At 40.7% G+C, this 13,854-nt stretch overlaps 1 long non-coding RNA gene across 1 annotated transcript in view; it reads left to right on the top strand.

Annotated features, from left to right (window-relative positions):
* Positions 1-13,114, top strand: part of LOC132671813 (uncharacterized) — a 35,056-nt gene extending 21,942 nt beyond the window's left edge. The window contains exon 5 of the long non-coding RNA XR_009607254.2: positions 12,534-13,114. This is a non-coding gene — a long non-coding RNA (uncharacterized LOC132671813). The remainder of the gene's footprint in view (positions 1-12,533) is intronic.
* Positions 13,115-13,854: the final 740 nt, after the last annotated feature.

The raw sequence follows: 13,854 nt of genomic DNA, 5'->3' as shown, positions 1-13,854 counted from the left end.
CTCTGCTTTGCCCTAAATTTTGAATCTCCTCCCTTCAGGGTCGAGGGGAAAGGCTGGGGTAGAGGGTGGGTAGAGATGGGGTACTGGCGTATCATGGCTAGGAGAGAGGTACCTCTTATGCCAAGCAGCAAGTGTGAGCCACAGCAGCGTGGGTCATGGGAAGGAGGAGGATGGCTTGGGGACAGTGGTGGGATCTGGAGAATTAACCCAAGGCATTCCAGAAGGCGCATGAAAGGTAGGGGTGGGCGGAGAGCTGCTATTGGAGCTGTGGTCAAGGCTGTTTTCTAGGTACAGCACTTCCTGTGTAAATGGATAAGCCTCATTTAAAGGCTGGGGATTGAGTGTACACTGGGCAGCAGCTTATTGTTCTAGGAACAGATAAAACAAAGTTCCAAAAGTCTCTGACATTGTTCCAGGACATTGTATTGTATGGATGATCAGACATTGTTTGGAGGATGACTATAAAATCATCTCCTTTAGAACATATGAAGCAAATTAGAACTATGGCCCTATCTTCTATCCACAAAAGTAATACTCTTAGGGCCAAAATTAGCAACGTGGTACAGCGACATGCCCTTCTTTCCCTTTATCCCTTTATAAGGGTAACTGCCCTCCCATACTCCCCTGCTGCAGGAATCAGGGCCTTAGGCTGGGGTTGAAACATGGCATGGCCCCTGGACTGGACCAAGGCAGGGCGGCCACCAAAGGCAGCCAATCCAGGGGATGGATACATATCTGTGAAATGGTCTTGTCTGAGAAGCTCTGCTATGCCTCAGGAAACCATTTCAGGTAACTCTGAATGGGGAGGCAGAGAGAGTTTTAATGCAGAGAGGCAGGGAGGAGAAAGGAAAAAGGAGCAGACACATGGCTGCAAGATGTACAGGGCCAGCAAGATTAGGAGTCACCATAACAATAGAGAAGAATGGAGACACTTGGCTCTTATAACTGAAGAAGAGACAAAAACACTTGGATCTCAGGCCTGTCTTGCATCTTGAGCAGGTGCTACTCCTTGGTTTCCATGAGCTTCTTTACCTAGTACCTCCATGTAATAGATACGCCAAGAACAACCCCCCTCCACCCCCCCCCCCCATTACTGGAGGTACCTTAGATTTCTATTCTTTACAACCAGAAGAACCTAAAAAAGTATGAATCTTGGTCTTAGTACTTGTGAACTGGAGCTGTGGAGTCAGGGGAAGGATCTGATTGGATGACTAAAATTTACTAGGCTCTGTGGGGGGAGACTTTTCTAGGGGGACACAGCTCACCCAGGTATAGAGGCATGGAAGGTCAAGGTGGGTGCTGAAAAAAGGTGGGAAGATGGATATGATTTGAGAGAAGGATGGGAGAGGATGGCAGTCTTTGGGGTTGGAACAGTAGGGTCCAGATTGTCAGCAGTCTGCTTGTTATGCTGAGGTTTACACAAGATCCTTAAGCAGGGTGGAGAATGGGGACATGATCAGATTCACTCCTCTGTTTGTTTCCTTGAGGTTACAAATGCAGTTAATACTGGTGAAGAGACACTGAGAAAAAGGAGGCCAAGAAACCATCACATCAGCTATACTTTCTGGTTTCATGGAGAAGTGGAATGTCAGTCAGGACAGGCATAGCTCTAGGGAAATTGAGGCCTTTAAAAAGATTATTTTGAATTCTAGATGATGCCATTTTGCTTTTTCACAACTCAATATTCCAGCCACAGAATTGTCTCCTTGGAACATTCTCCTACTTGAAGTTTCCACGGCTTGAATGAAAGACGCGTGAGAAATATTTTCATATTGTCCTTCACACTTAAATTCAAATGTTCATGTTTAATGAACCACAGGCTACTGATCTCAAAAAGAAAGCATTAATTGTTCAAGGACTAGAGTGAAGTCAGAATTAGTGTGATAATGAGAATCCCTTTGACCACACTATTTAAGTGATGGGATGTTGGTCCTTCACAAAACATGGCATGAAAGACCCATGTAATATATTGTAATCAAAATAATAATAAAGTGATGTAAGCTTCCTGGAAGACTATTTGACAGTATGTGTCAGAAGCCTTATAAATATAGGCTTAGACTCAGAAATTCCACCTTTAGGAATAACATCTTAATCAAATATGTCTCAAGACAAATACCCAAGGATGTTTATCACAGCATTATTTATACTAGACCCAAACTAAAAACTTTTGAAAGGTCCAATTATAAGTAAGTTATTAAGTAAATTATGGTGAAGCCATATGGTAAATTATTAAGAAGTCATATGTTGTTTTCAAAGAATATTTAATGACATGGAAAATTACTCATAACCTTATCTGAGAAAAGAAGGACATAAAACTATACACACATGTACACACACACGTATATAAAGTTTCTTGTATGTATTTATATGTTCTTTGTAAATGCTCTAAAAGATAACCTGGAAGAAAATACTCCAAATTGAAATATGCAATGATTCAAATGTTAATAGAGTTTATCTTTCAGTAGTAGAATTACAAATGCTTTAATATTTTCTTTTTCTATTAATTTTTCAAATTTTCATGACTGCATATACATTATTAATATAATCAGGAAATATTTTACTTACGCACATACAAAATTATCATTTGGGCTAGCTGTGACCAGACAGACAGCATGATTATAGTTAGAAAACAAAGAATAGACACCAGAGCTTTCAGTCCCTTAACCTATTGACATCATTACAGGGAATAAGCAGGCGGCCTGATTTGGGTCTCTGCTCTTTTTTCAGCTCACTCCTTGGGGGAATTCCCAAGATTCACTGAGATCTTCCAGGCTTATCACCATCACCACCATCATCATCACCATTATCATCATCAACGTGAACAGTTATTGAGCACGTACGAGGTACCAGGCATTGTTGGAAGGGTTTAACAAATATTGTCAATTCACCCTCATAACAACTCTTGGAAGTAGGTACTACTATTACTCCTGTTTTACTGAGGAAGAAACCAAGCAACAGAGAAACTTGTTCAAGGCCCCACCATTAGTAAGGGGTAGAGCTGGATTCAGACTCCAGGCAGTCTGATGTGCTGTAACGCAATGCCTTAGGTTCATTGGCCTCTCAGAAAGCCACGAAGAACTTTGGAATTTGGGGAACTAGAGATCACATAGCTTTTTTTTAAGCAAAGGAAAATTTTTTCAAATCTAACTCTATGTATAATTCCTTTATTCCTGGTTTAGTTGAAAGAGATGCTAGGGTCCCTTCTGTGCCTCTCCCTCATTTCCCAATGAGGTCACTGTGGTGTCTCACCTCTGTATAACTCTTCTGAGAAACTACTGCCCTAATCTAACTATTTCTACTATGAAATGAGAAATCTGGGCCCAGAGCTTTTAAAAGAGGGCTCCCAGTTAGTACGTGCATAAGCTAATGTTTCTTTACTATCACCGCAGAGCACACACATACATTATTCGGGACTCCTTTTGTTACAACTCAAATTTGCTTAGACAGAAGAGGAATTTATTAGTTTAAATAATCAGGTAGTCCAAAGAGATTCCGGCTTCAGGTATAGCTAGATCTAGGAGTCCAATATGACACAAAAGGCTCTGTCCCTCCCTCTGTTTCTAGCTCTGCATCCCTGTAAATTCACCTCATTCTCAGGAAGGCTCTCTACATTATAAACCTATATACCCTTGTAGCTCTAGATGTCCAGTACCCCTGCAGGGTAGACTAGATAATCACTGTCATCTGTGGATCTTTCTAGTCAAAACTGTTGACCTTTATTTCTGTTGGACAAAGAATGGTGTGATAGTTAGACCTCCCATTCTTCCTTTAAAAAACAGAAGTCGTGAACATATATTAATCCGTGGTCCATAGCATGTACCACCACGCTGCGTAGGCCTAGTGGGGATGAGTTCCTTATAGCCAGACAATCTCTAGGCCTACCTTTTCACCAATACCACCCTGTCTTTTGCACATGTGCAGAGTCCGTTGGGAGACTTGAACTCAGAGCCATAAGATCATGACCTGAGCTGAAGTCAGACACTGAGCTAACTGTACCTCAATACACCATCTTGGTTACCATAGCTTTATAGTGTGTCTTGCCCTCAGGTAGTGTAACTCTCCTACTTGGTGGTGGTAGTCCTCCTCCTCTGCCTCCTTCTCCTCCTCTGCCTCCCTCTTCTATCAGATTTATTGATGTATAGTTTATATATAACAAAACTCACCAGGTAGTGTGATTTGTAACTTCTCACAAACATATATAGTCATGTAATGACTACAGTCATGAGATAGAAAATTTTCATCACCCCATCCCTTCTATCTTCCCGTTGTCTTCTTTTCTGTCTTCATTAGAACTAATCAAGCATTTTTAATAATTTTATCTCCATTTGCACCGTTGACTTAGTTAGCTACACCTCTTTGAGTTCGTGTGTCTATGTGTGATAACTATACAATTTACAATATCCATTTTCAACTTACACAATATCACACTTTCAACTTATGTACAGTTTATAATACATATTCATTTTCAACTAAATACTGTCTGCCTTCAACTACCATACCATTTACATGTGGCTCAAGCTTCTTACAAAAGCACATTTTCCTTTTATTCTTCCCATCCTTTATACCACTTTTGTCATCGATTTTACCTCTACAAATATTAGTCATTTTCACTACTTAAATAGTTGACTATCTTTTAAAGAGATTTTAAAATTAAGAAAAATGTTTTATGTTTACTCACATAGTTGTTGCCCTTAATTCCTTTGTACAGATCCAAATTTCTATCTGGTACCATGTTTCTTTTGTTTGAAGGATTACCTTTATACTCTTGTCCTCAGTGATGGGCTGGTAAAGTTGCTCTCTGCAAAATAAAAAAGAGCCCTGATTTGTAGTGTTTGCTGATTTCCATGGTGTAAATTCTCCCATCATTACCAATTTTAAGCTGCTAACATTTTAACAATCAATTTGCAAAATTCCTAAATATTTAGCAATCAGTTTGTGTGAAGTGGTATGAACTGGCTTAAGTTTGTGATGCTAATCTGCTGGTAATGTATTCTCCCAGGCTTTATTTTTCTGAATAAAGTCTTTTTTTTTTCTCTCAGTTTTGAAAAAAATTCCTACCGGGATACAATACTAGGCTGATGGTTTCTTGTTTCAGTAATTTATTTCTTGAATTATTATTAGTTTTCTATTTATATTTTTTTAAGGAAGCTCTAGGCCCCACGTGGGGCTTGAACTCACAGCCTGAGATTAAGAGTGACGTGCTCCACCTGCTGAGTCAGCCAGCTACCCCTTCGTTTCAGCACTTTTAAGTTGTTGCTCTGTTGTCTTTGGGCATATACCGCTTCTGATGAGAAGTCTGCCGTAATTCTTATTTTTGTTCCTCTGTATCTAGTTTGTTTCTCTACTCCTCCTCCCACTCTACATCCCTGGCTGCTTTTCACATTTTCTTTTTATCGTTGGTATTCCGTAATGTGATTATGATGTGTTTTGCTGTGGTTTTCTTCCTGTTTCTGTTGCTTGACCCTGACATGGCCCTTAGACAGATCACATGGGGCTGCTGTGCTCAAACTGGCCCTTCAGGTGTCTGATACATCCTAGTGGCCAGGGCCCAAGAGGGTGTGCTACTGGAAGACTAGTCTTTGAATATGAATTGAATGAGATTTTTAGATTTCCTCATTACTTATTAGTAATGATATTTTATATTTCTATAGCAGTTTAACAATTTAAAAGAATTTAACCTACATTTTATTAGTGTGTAGATTATTTCAAGTGTATATCAGAATTACCTGAAGATCTTTTTAGTACAGAATCCTGGGTCCCACTTTTTTTGTTTTGTTTTGTTTTTACTTTTAAATCCAAATCTTTGGGGGAAGACACATTTTCAAAAGCTTGAGAAACCGCAACATGACCTGATTTATATTTCTTGTAAAAGTTCTGTCGTGTAGGTTTGGTTATTTTCTTACATATGAAGAATCGGAGGTTACCAAGACGAATGACTTACCCAAGGTTTCCGAGCCCATCAGCTCAGCTAGAGCATGGGCCAAGTTTCTCTGTTAGTTTCACTTTTTTTGAGGAAAGAGCCATATTTTATTATAATGGGCGAGGATTTTTGTCACATCCCATGTCACATGGTTACAATGTCACCAAATCCATTCCTACAAACTTTCCGTTTTAATCTGTTTAATACTAATACCTTTCTTTATGTTATTCAAAGAATTATCTCAGTGCCTCCAGGTTTTCATGGAGAAAACACACTAAACTGATGTTTCTAACTGAAACAAAGATGTCGGGAGCAAATTTAAATCAGACGTGGTTTTACATGTGGTTGGTTATGTGTAACCACCAATAGGTTAGCATCCCTTTATTTTTCTTCAAGAGAAAAACAAGATCCAATAGAATGGGGTTTGCAAATAGTTAACTGGCAGCATGAGGGACTTGTGTAGAAAGTTGAGGTGACAACTGAAAGTCAAGACTACACATGTTCATGTGTTTCCCAGGGAAAATAAGATCTCCAATTTAGAGAGACTTGGGTGCTGCTATTATTTCTTCAGATAAGACACATACAGATGGGAAAGATGACTTTTCTGAAGGAAACATGAGATGTAAATGGAAGAAACATAAGTAGAAAAAATGACTTTTTTTCCTTTCTCCAATTTTTTAGCTTCTTTCTTGGTTTTATTATGCAGTGTTTTGATGTTGACATCGTCTTAATGTGCTTCAGGACACTCATTTTCCAGCAGCAGCTCCTAGGGACAGGACAACTGCATGTCTTCAGCAAGCAGAAGTCTTGCATATCCCCTTGGGCTTTCCACACATGGTCTACCGCCATTTCCTTGTGTGCCTCCCTGTCTCCAAGACACCCTCCTCAGTGTCCTGTGTCCTGTTCTTGGCTCCATCCTTGTGCCATCTCCTCTGACAACTCTCCCCGCTCAGAGACACACTGTCCTTTCCCTTCTCAGTTCCTGGTGGATTTCTACCGGTTCACTATCTTTTATTCTTTTCTTTAAAGTTTATTTACTTATTTTGAGAGAGAGAAAGTACAAATGGGGAAGGGGCAGAGAGGGAGAGGGAGAGAGGGAGAATCTCAAGCAGGCTCTGCCCCACCAGCCCGGAGCCTGATGTGGGGCTCAAACCCACGAACCGCGAGATCATGACCTGAGCTGAAGTCGGACACCTAACTAACTGAGCCACCCAGGTGCCCCTGTTCACTATATTTTAACATTAGTCATAGATTATAGAGTTGATGAGCAGCGTGAGCTCCTAAAAGTGTTGCCCGTGGATCAAGGTAGAAAATTAAGATAATCAGATTGCTGAAATCAAGTGACTTTTGTAACAGTTACAGGCACTTGTCCATCAGGCATTCTTCCAGTAGCTTTAGCTCTTGAGCACTGTGATCAAAATCAGAAGTAAGCAAAAAGTGTTCTAAGTGATGAGTAAAATAGCTGTCACAGAATCCACATAACTTTATTCCTTTGATTAAATTTAACAAACAGTTATTGAGTATTTTCTATCTGCCAGACACTGGCCTGGGTGGTAGGAATAGTGAGATGAATAATTTATCTCTCTCTCACCTTGTTCCAGAAAGGATCTGAGGTGGCTTGTAGCAGAAACATATAAAATAAAATGGTCAAATACAGGTTTTAAAACTCAGAGCAAGGGAAATATAAATTAAAATAGGTCAAGTCTAGGGGGAAAAGAGGACACAGATACACGGCCAAGTATAATCGTTATACTTGAGCTGTGAATTTGGCTCTAAGTACATTAGGTGGCCAGGGGGAAAGGGAAACGTGGTGAGTTACACATTTCCCATTGTAAAAACAAAGAAATTGCATAGTCACTCAGGGGGGAAAAGATGAATAAGACATGGTTCCTAATGGCAAGGAATTTATAATCCAGCAGGAGAGACAGATCTGTAGCAAACATCTGTGAAACAAAGCTGTATTATGAGATCTGTGTGAAGCGCTAAGGGAATAGAGATAGGGGGGCAATTTATTTGGCTTACTAGAGAGAGAAGATGCTATAGGAAGAGTGCCCTAAAAGAAGAAGTGGACAAGGAGGAGAAGGGCACATGAGACAGAGGGAAAGAGTACAGTGACTTGAGATTAGCAGCCTCCAGCTATGTTTGCATAAAAATTGCTTTGAATGCTTGTCAAAAGACTCTGAATCAATAGGACTGGGATTTTTCACAAGCACCCCAGAATGCTAATTCTGGTGCTCAGCGGCCATACTTTGAGAAACATTGATGTGTAGAGCAGTGAAAGATGAGGTTGGAAATGCCGACTGGACCCACCTGGTGTGGGCTTCGTACTCCACAGTTAGAAACTTGGACTTTATGGGTAATGGGGAGCCTCTGGATGCCTTTAAGCCTAAGCAGGTGAATAACACCGTCAACTCTGTGTGTGTGTGCGCGTGTGTTTCTTTTCTTTTTCTGATTACAAGTGCAGCAGCTGGAGGATGAAGGGCAGGAAGAAAGAGGCTGCAAACAGGTAACCACTAGGAGTGTGGCATTGTCCAGGTGCAAAAGGACAAGAATGTGTTGAGGTAGTGGCAGGGGAAATGGGGCACGGTGAACACTTTCTGCAATGAGCATGAACCTGTTAGTTTATTGTTAGTCACAGATTTACTTTTCTGGTTAATCTATGTTGTTTCTCATGTCTAATTATTATTTTACTTTATTTTTTGCTCTCTGGTGGCCAGCCTAAACCAACAAGCAGCAGCAGTGACCTGCTGGGGAGCAGGTCCTCGCTGAGCTCTGCCTGGTCCACGTGTGTGAGCAGGGGGGCTGGTGAGGGACATTTGCTCAGCATAGTGGAGGGGAGGAGATTTCTTTTTTTTTAAATATAATTTATTGTCAAGTTAGCTAACATATAGTGTATATAGTGTGCTTTTGGCTTTGGGAGTAGATTCCTCTGATTCATCTCTTACATACAACAGCCAGTGCTCGTCCCATCGAGTGCCCTCCTCAATGCCCATACCCCATTCCACCCCCCCCCCCCCCCCCCCGGCCAACCATCAGTTTGTTCCCTGTATTTAAGAGTCTGTCATGGTTTGGGGAGGTGACTTCTCTTATGGTGAACTCACATTGGAGGGTGACTTAGTACATCAAGATTTTTTTCTTTTAATTTACTCTTAAAAACTTCTTGTTTTAAAAACACAAAAAAAGAGTAGACAGTTCTGAATCCCTATAACCAGTTACTCAGATTTGGCAAGTCAAGGTTTTGACAACATATTTTCAGCTTTATTGACGCATAATTGACGAATAAAATTACACATATTTAAAGTGTCCAAACACGATGATTTGACATACATATACTTTGTGAAATGATTCCCACAATCAAATTAATTAACACTTTCATCCCTTACATAGTTACTTTTTTTGTATGTGTGGTGAGAATGCTTAAGGTCTCTTCTCTTATCAACTTTCAAGTACACAGCACAGTATTATTAACTATAGTCACCATGCTGTCCCTACATCCCCAGAGCTTATTCATCTTATAACTGGAGGCTTAGAACCTTTGACCAGTATCTCTTATCTTCTCCAACCTCCAGCAGCCCCTGGTAACCACCATTCTATTCTCTCTTTTAGGAGTTCAACTTTTTTTTTTTTTTTTTTTTAAGATTCCACAGGTGAGTGAGACCATAGAGTATTTGTCTATTTTGGTCTGGCTAATTTCACTTAGCATAATGTCTTCTATTTTTATCCCTGCTGTTGCAAGCAGCAGGATTTCCTTCTTTCTCATGGCTATTATTCCATTCTACGTATATACCACACCTTTTTAATCATTGATTTGTTGAAGGACACTCGGATTGTTTCCATATCTTAGCTAATGTGAATGATGTTGCAATGAGCATGGGAGTGCAGATTTCTCTTTGAGATCCTGATTTCATTTTCTTCAGATACATACTCAGAAGTGACATTGCTGGATCATATAGTAGTTCGCAGTAGTTTGAATTACTATAATCTACTACAGTAGATCATGTAGTAAATTTTAAGGAGCCTGCATATGGTTTGCCATAATCAGTGTACCAATTTACATTCCTACCAACAATACACAGTGGTTCCCTTTTCTCCACAATCTTGCCAATACTTTTATCTGTTGTCTTTTTGATAAAAACCATCCTAACAGATATGAGGTGTATCTCAGTGTGGTTTTAGTTTACATTTTCCTGATGATTAGTGATCTTGAGCATTGTTTCATGTACCTTTTGGCCATTTTTATGTCAAATTTGGGAAAATTGTCAAATTCTTTGCCCATTTTTAAATTGGATTATTTGGTTTTTGTTTGTTTTTCTTTTTTTTTTAAATCTTTTTTTTTTTTTTTTTTTTTTGCTATCAAGTTGTTAGTTTGGATACTCACCCATTATCAGATATATGGTTTGCAAATATCTTTTCCCATTACTGTAAGTTGTCTTTTCATTGTGATGGTTTCCTTTATTGTGCAGAAGCTTTTTAGTTTGATGTAGTCCCACTTGTTTATTTTTGGTTTGTTGCCTGTGCTTTTGGTGTCAAATAAAAAAAAAGTCATTGCCAAGACCAACATCAAGGAGCTTTTCTCCTATATTCTAGGAGTTTTATGGTTTCAGGTCTTATGTTCGAGTCTTTAATCCATTTTGAGTTGATTTTTGTGTATGGTGTAAGATAGGAGTCCAGTTTTATTCCTTCCCATGTAGCTGTCCAGTTTTCCCAGCACCAGTAATAGAAGAGATTGTTCTTTTCCCCACTATGTGTTCCTGGTGCCCTTCTCAAAGATTTGTTGACTGCATATGCATGGACTTCTGCCTGGGCTCTTTATTCTGCTTCATTGATCTGTGTGTCTATCTTTATACCAGTACCATACTGCTGTAATTATTATATCTTCATAATGTAGTTTGAAATCAGGAAGTGTGATTCCTCCAGCTTTGTTCTTTTTCAGGATTGCTTTGGCTATTCAGGGTCTTTTGTGGATATGAATATGAAATTTAGTATTATTTTTTCTATACCTTTGAAAATGTCAATGGAATTTTGATAAGGTTGCATTGAATCTATAGATTACTCTGAGGAGTGTGGGTGGACATTTAACAATATTAATTCTTCCAATTCATGAGCATGGGATATCTTTCCATTTACTCTGTCTTCCTCTATTTCTTTCATTAAATGTCATAGTTTTCAGGGTGCAGGTCTTTCACCTCCTTATTAAAATTATTCCTAAGTATTTTATTGGTTTTTTTAATGCCTATTTATTTATTTTGAGAGAGAGAGAGAGAGAGAGAGAGAGAAAGAATGTGTGTGAACCAGGGAGGGGCAGAGGGAGGGGGGGAGAGAGAGAGAGAGAGAGAGAGAGAGAGAGAGAGAGAGAGAATCCCAAGCAGGCTCTGGATGGTCAGCACAGACTCCGATGTGGGGCTCGAACTCATGAACTATGAGATCATGACCTGAGCCAAAATCAAGAGTCAGATGCTTAACCAACTGAGCCATGCAGGCACCCATTCGTATTTTGTTTTGATAGCATCGTAAATGGGATGATTTTCTTCATTTCCTTGATTTTTCATATTCCTTGGAGCCTTGCATTGCTGTCTTCACATCTGAAGAAACAATTACCTTCTGTAGTCTTTATTGAATGGCTTTGGGAAAGAAATACATGCTGCCAGTTCTGCTAAGGATTCTGAGGCTTTCTTAGACCTTTTCTATGGATATACATGCTCCTCATTTCTTGTTCCCTCTTAGGGGGATTTCTTAAGATCGTGTGTATGTTTCTCTTGTTTTCCCTAGAATGGTGCTAAATGCTCGTTAGTGTGTTTTCTCCCAATGTTTTTTTTTTTAAGTTTCTTTCTTTCTTCCTTTCTTTCTTTCTTTCTTTCTTTCTTTCTTTCTTTCTTTCTTTCTTTTTTGAGTGGGGGAAGGGGCAGAGAGAGAGAGAGACAGAGAGAATCCAAAGCAGGCGCTGCACTGTCAGCTCAGCCTGACGCGTGGCACAAACTCACAAACCGTGAGATCATGACCTGAGCCAAAATCTAGAGTCTTAAGTGCCTGAGCCCTGCAGGCGCCCCTCTGTTCTCCCAGGCTTTCAGAGTCAGGGCCGGCTTTCTGCCCGTGCTCGCCAGCTGTCTACAAAGGCTCATACTCCCCGCTCTTGGAACACACACAGCCAGCCAGCCACAGGGTGCGGTGTGTGTAAGGGAGGTAAACGGAGTGTTCAGGAACCCCCAGGGCCATCTGGGGGGAATCCTCAAATGAAACATCCCCCGCAGCTTGTGGGCCTGCTTCCTGATGAATTCCGCAGAGTGGTTGGTAAGATCCGTGTCTTTCTGATGCCCTCTAAGAGCCCTGTCTGCTGTTCTCCCAGCCACTCTCTGCCCCTGACTTGTGCAGCATGCCTCTGTACTCTGGATGGGGTGAGAGAGAAGTGGGCCTTTTTAGTAGCATTACAGATGGCTGGGAAGCCAGGTACTCATTCACACACTCTCAGTTTCCCCATTGAAAGAAGCCACAGATCTAAAAGGTCTACCTTGGCATTGATCTATATCTGTGCCTTGGGGGAGGGGTGGCATAGGTAAAACGAAACTGTTTCTGTCACCCTCTTCATTGCATCCAATCTGGTTGTTTTTTGCTCCAGTGGTTTGCTGGAACTTCTCTGCTGGACTCCTGGACTGCCACAAACGCATTCTCCTCTGTGGGTGATTGTCAAACTTGCTGTTTTGCGGGGAGAACACAGAAGACGACTCTTATTCCACCATTTTGCTGATGTCATTCCCACATGTTTTTATTTGTTCTAAGAAAAAAAGGTACCAATGTCCAGTTCACTGGATTCTGCTAACACAATGTCTGCCCTTCAAAAATGGCAATAAATGCCAGTACCTTGCATTGTGGTTTACAAAAACCAGAGTGCCTGAAGTTGGACAATGTTCCCATGCAAAGACCTATTGTTTTGAGTCCGCTCTCATGCGTGCAGAGCGTTTGTGAGCAACAAGCCTGTGGTCCAATCCATTATTTCATTCATGGTACAGGAACTTCTGAGCTTAGTCCCAAGACAAAGTGAAGTTAATACCATTTGGCTACGATCCACTGTTCAAACGTGTGGTAAGTGGAATAATGGCCCTCCGGAAGATGTCCATGTCCTAATCCCCAGAACCAGTGAATATGATACCTTACATGGCAAAAGAGATACGTTTGTTTGGTAAGGTCACCATAACCATGTACTACGAACTGGGTGGCTTGAACGGAAATGTATTCTTTCGCAGTTCTGAAGGCTAGAAGATCAAAATCAAGACATCAGCAGGTTGGTTTCTTTTAAAGGCTGTGAGGGAGAGATCTATTCCAGGCCTTTCTCCTTGGCTTGTATAGGTGGCTGTCTCCTCCCCGTGTTTCTCCTTCTGTGGGTGTCTGTGTCCAAATTCCACCCCCACTGGTTTCTAAACATTTGTTTGTTTAGAGAGAGAGGAAAACAGAGGATCTGAAGTGGGCTCTGTGCTGATAGCAGAGAGCCCGATGCAAGGCTTGAACTCATGAACTTCGAGATCACGACCTAAACTGAAGTCAGAGGCTCAACCGACTGAGCGACCCAGGTGCCCCCACCCCCTTCTGATACACACACCCTTTTTGTTGAATTAAGAACCACCTGAATGATCTAATCTTAACTGATTACATTTGCTGTGACCCTATCTTCAAGTAAGTTCACATTCTTGGGTTTACAACTTCAAAATATGAATTTGGACACAATTCAACCCATAACAAGAGACTTTGTGAATATGATTAAAGTTAAGGACTTTGAGAAGAGGGAGGGCATCCTGAATCATCCAGGTGGATTCAATCTAATCACATAGTCCTTAAACGTGAAGACACTTTCCCTTCTGTCCTCAGTGAGAAAGAGTTGTGGTAACAGAAAAGAGGTCAGAGAGAGGCAACATTGCTGGCTTTTAAGGATAGTGGAAGATGCT

This window comes from Panthera onca, chromosome C1, assembly GCF_046562875.1.
Source record: "Panthera onca isolate mPanOnc1 chromosome C1, mPanOnc1 haplotype 2, whole genome shotgun sequence".
Taxonomy (NCBI): Eukaryota; Metazoa; Chordata; class Mammalia; order Carnivora; family Felidae; genus Panthera; species Panthera onca.
Note: the sequence above shows the minus strand (reverse complement) of the source record. Positions and strands in the feature narration are given on the sequence as shown.